The sequence below is a fragment of the Chiloscyllium plagiosum genome, chromosome 28 (genome assembly GCF_004010195.1).
Source record: "Chiloscyllium plagiosum isolate BGI_BamShark_2017 chromosome 28, ASM401019v2, whole genome shotgun sequence".
NCBI lineage: Eukaryota > Metazoa > Chordata > Chondrichthyes > Orectolobiformes > Hemiscylliidae > Chiloscyllium > Chiloscyllium plagiosum.
In genome coordinates, this window is record NC_057737.1 from 51,155,822 (window position 1) to 51,160,842 (window position 5,021).

Genomic DNA, 5,021 nt, shown 5'->3' on the forward strand with positions numbered 1-5,021 from the left:
CAATTCCTGGAATGGTGGGACTATCTTATGTTGAAAGATTGGAGTGACTAGGCTTGTATACCCTTGAGTTTAGAAGACTGAGAGGGGATCTGATTGAGATGTATAAGATTATTAAAGGATTGGATACTCTGGAGGCAGGAAACATGTTTCTGCTGATGGGTGAGTCCCGAACCAGAGGACACAGCTTAAAAATAAGGGGTAGGCCATTTAGGACAGAGTTGAGGAGAACTTCTTCACCCAGAGAGTGGTGGGTGTGTGGAATGCTCTGCCCCAGAAGGCTGTGGAGGCCAAGTCTTTGGCTACTTTCAAGAAAGACTTGGATAGAGCTCTTAAGGATAGTGGAATCAAGGGTTATGGGGATAAGGCAGGAACAGGATACTGATTGAGGATGATGGCATGGTGGTGCAGGATCGAAGGGCAGAATGGCCTACTCCTGCACCTATTGTCTATTGAAACTCTGATTTTAAACAAGTGACCTGTGATTTAATCATTATCCTAATCTAGAAGGCACCATTGTATGCATCCATAACCTGTGGCACAAACAGACAACATGAATCAGATATCGTCACTCTTTTCAAGGGGGTAGTCAACAACATGAATCTGAGATGACCAGGTTACAATTCGCAGTGTAAGAATATGGGTTGTTATCTGAACTACCCTTCTGACATTCAGCATGTGCACTAACAAAAAACATTCAAGCCAATGATTTGAATCTTTGATGATTGGGAAACGCAGATGTTTCAACAGTTCTGATTAGCTCAAGGACCGTGATTTAAATCACAAATGGGAAGAAATTGTTTACTTCTCTTTCCAACTTTGAAGATTCTGTGTAAACTAAAAAACCATGCTGTCTTGGTTTATGGACAACGGCTTCCAACACCAAAACAGCCTAAAATTCTTTGGATGCTGGTGTTAGCATCCGAGTCATACAGCACCGAAACAGACCCTTCGGTCCAACTCGTCCATGCCAACCAGCCATCCCAATCTCACCTAGTTCCATTTGCCAGCATTTGGTTCATACTCCTCTAAACCATTCCTACTCAGATCATCCAGATGTCTTTAAAATGCTGTAGTTGTACCAGCCTCCACCACATCCTCTGGCAGCTCATTCCATATACACATCATTCGCTATGAAAGTTACTCCTTAGGTCTCTTTTAAATCTTTCCCCTCTCACTTTTGACCTATGCCAACTAGCTTTGGACTCCCTTACCCTGGGGAAAAGACCTGGCTATTCACCTATTCATGCCACTCATGATTTTATAAACTTCTATAAGGTCACTCGTCAGCCTCCAATGCTCCAGCCTAATCACTCTCTCCCCATAGCTCAAACCCATCTGAATAAAAATAGAAAACACTGGAGAAACTCAGAAGGTCTGGTGGTATCTATTGGAGTTCTGAAGAGAAGTCAAATTGGACTTGAATCGTTTATTTTGTTTCTCTGTCTGCACAGTTAAATATTGGTTGAAATTCTCATCAAGTGAGGGAAGCATGTGACATGGTGCATTGTAGGGTCAGTGAAATATCCAGCCCCGTGCTGTCCCTGTCCTGGGAGTGTTTAATGGGGACAGTGTAGAGGAAGCTTCACACTGTATGTTACGCTGTGCTGTCCTAGTTCTGGGAGTGTACCTGAGACTAAACTAAAAATTGAAAAGAATAAAAGAGAACTTTAACTTCAGTTTAAATGAGTAGAGGGAGCTTTACTTCCTGTTTAAAAAAGTGGATGGAGCTTCATTCTGTATCTAACACCATGCTGTCCCTGCCCTGAGAGTGTTTGATGGGGACAGTGTAGAGAGAGCTTCACACTGTATGTTACGCTGTGCTGTCCCTGCCCTGAGAGTGTTTGATGAGGACAGTGCGGAGCTAGCTTTAGTTTTGATTAAAAGTAGAAGGAGATTTACTCACGCCAAATAGAAGTTTTACTTTCTATTTAAAGTCAGTTTAAAACAGAAGAGGGAGTTTTGCTTTGTATCTAAGCTTGAGCTGTCCCTTCTCCAAGAACGTTTGATGGGACAATCAGAAGGAAGCTTTACTTTCAATTTAAAACAGTAGACAGATCCTTACTTTCTCTAAGTCTGTGCTGAGAGTGTTTGATCGGGGACAATGTTGAAGGAACTTGACTCTGCATCTAACCCCATGCTGTATCTTACCTGGGAGTGTTTGACAGGGACAGTGGTGGTGATGAATGACATATCAAAAGAGTCTCACATCTAAGTCAGATTCAATGTGTAAATTTTGGGGTGAACTATTCTTTTGTATTGAAAACATCAGTAAAGAACGTGGCGAGGTGCTGGATGCCAACTTCCCAAATGGTGACACACAGGTTCATGCCACACGTGAGTTTGGATCAGAGTTTGCCATTGGTTGTGGTTAGGGTTTGGGTTCTCAGCCCCACCTTCGCTGACACAGACATGGACCATATCAAAGCTGTAGCCTTGACCTGCTGCTCACGGACGTGATAATATTGTATTCTTTATCTTGTGGACAGGAATGTTTTATTGTATCAGAGACTGAGCTGTGTCAATGTTCATAAAGCCACATCTTCCAATTTGGTGTAGTAAACAATTTCTGTCAGGACATAAATATTCAGCTCCTTGCTTCTGAATAAATATTCAGAGAGAGTGTGAGAGAGAGAAGAATTGGGGTGTGGCCAGCTGATTCTGGGCCAATCAGCCCATTCAGCAGGATCCTGGTCTGTTCACCGACAGGCCCACAGAGGGATACCCCCTCTAACCCCCATCCACCCGACCCCAAACAGAAGCATTATTGGGTGGCCCAGGATGGCCAGCATGTGGGACAGTGGATGGGACGTGCGATTAACAAAACATGCAGCAATGAGGAAGTCAGATGTTCCCAGAAAGTGGTGAGCTGTAGCAAAGAAGAAATCATTTCCAGGAGCCTGGGTAAAGAACCAGCCTCAGTGGATTTGGGCTTATTCTGGACCATGCCCCACATGGTTATTATGGAGCCAAGCAGCTCCTTGGGGGAAGGTGGGGAGAGCCTTGTTACAGAAATCCTGCTCTCTGACCACCTCTAACACTTTGTATGGGAATCATTATGAAGGTGGCTGCAATCATCTCAGCTTCAGGAGCTCCTCGGGATAGTGTCCGATCACCTTCAGCTGCTTCCTTTCATCCTGAGGTCGGCAATGGGATGTTCGCTGATGATTGCACAGTGTTCAGCACCATTCACAACTCCACAGATACTGAAGCAGCCCACACCCACATGCACAGCAAGACATCAGTGACCATCTGGCTTGGGCTAATAAGTGACAAGTAGCATTCACTTCATAAAACAACCAAGTAATGACCATCTCCTTTGGCAGTTGATGGCATTAGCATCACTGAAACCCCATTAGATTCAGTTCAGTTTCTTTGTAATGGTAACCATTAAGATGTCAGTAGTGGGATGGTGATGTTATTGATTTGTGTGGTGGGAATGATGTACTGGCACCAGGATAAACACACACCCCACGACCCGATTACAAGTTCACTAAGACTGCTTGGTGCCATATTTGGGGTCAAATGCAGCCTTGATGTCAAGGGCAGTCACTCTCAAGTCAGCTCTGGGCCTTCTACCTTGTATCCATAACCAAGGCAGTGATGAGGTCAGGAGACCATTGGTCCTGGTAGAACTGGAGTCGAGTGATGGGACTAAGTTATTACTGACCAACAGCCATTTAATGCATGATGGTCTTTCTGAGGGTGATATGGAACTGGATGGCCCAGGGTAAAACAGTGCCATTGTAGTTATAGGCCAGTACTTTCAGCATTTCCATTTTAAATCTGCCATCAATATGTATGTTCCTGCAGTACATTTTCACAAACATAAACGCTTTTTCTTCATATTTACCTTTACTCGGCACCATTACAATTCTCAGGAGTGGGAGCTTTGTTCGGTAACTAACCCCGTGCTGTCCCTGCCCCTGATCCTGATCCTGATCCTGGGAATGCTCGATGGGGATATAATTTCAGTTTAAAAACGAGAGACAGACATTGTCTATTTAAAAGAGACCAACGGGTTTACTTGGAAGCACTAGCTTTCTAAGCGCTGCTCCTTCATCAGGTGGTTGTGGAGCAAGATTATAACACACAGAATTTGTAGCCTATACAGCTTCCTGATGAAGGAACAGCGCTCCGAAAGTTAGTGCCTCCAAATAAAGCTGTCCCACTGTAACCTGGTGTTGTGTGATTTTTAAGTTTGTTTAACACCGGCCTCTCCACATCGTGAAAGAGTGGAAGGAGTTTTACTCTGGACCTCACCTCGCCGTCAGGGAAGTGTTGGGTCAGCGTCTAGAAAGATTTACTTTCCAAATTAAAAAGTAGAGAGAGTTTGACACTGTACCGGACTCTGCGCTGACAGTGTCCTGGGAATGTTTGTTGGGAATAATGTGTAGAGGGATCTCACTAGGTCTTTCCCGTCGGGGAAACAGTCGGGATGTGACAGGTCCCGGTGCCTCAGGCTTCGGGCTGTGCTCCTCACTGACTCCGGGAGCCTCTGCTGTTGGGGTCGGTGCTGAGCGACAAACCGGGTTCACAGCGAGAGCCCCGCAATGCTCTGGGCTCGGTGTTTCCCCCCATCCTCCGGGAAATGGTTAACGGAGAGAAAGAGGTTCTAGGACGCGGCGCTCTGCAGAAGGGTCTCTGTTACCTTGGTGCCGCCGCTGCCTCCTCGGGACTTTGGGATGTTGAGGCTGGGAGCTGATCTCCGGTTCAAGCTGCCCCCGTGTCCGCTCACAGATACCTCTGATCCCGCTGGAGACATCAGAACCCGCGGGCACCGCTCACAGAGGAAGCTCACTGAGACTGCATTGAGGAGGCGCCGCTTGGAGGTGACAGTCCGGGACCGCACTCAGTCCTAATGCTGTCCCTGAGGAGCCGCTTCGCCCGGGGCCATGCCGCCGGCAGCACGTGACCGCAACTCCATGTAACAACTTTCCTGGGCGACCAATCAGCGGCCGCCCCACGAGGACCCTCCTCCAACTCACAGCTCCTCCCCCTGCCACGCCCCCAACAGCCACGCC

General features: G+C 46.6%; 1 protein-coding gene across 2 annotated transcripts in view; it reads right to left on the reverse strand.

Annotated features, from left to right (window-relative positions):
• The window catches only part of slc16a4 (solute carrier family 16 member 4), a 107,880-nt gene extending 102,968 nt beyond the window's left edge, over positions 1-4,912 (reverse strand). For both annotated transcript variants that reach the window (XM_043718885.1, XM_043718886.1), the window contains exon 1: positions 4,649-4,912. The gene's annotated coding sequence lies outside the window, so the exon portion shown is untranslated. The remainder of the gene's footprint in view (positions 1-4,648) is intronic.
• Between the last annotated feature and the right edge of the window lie 109 nt (positions 4,913-5,021).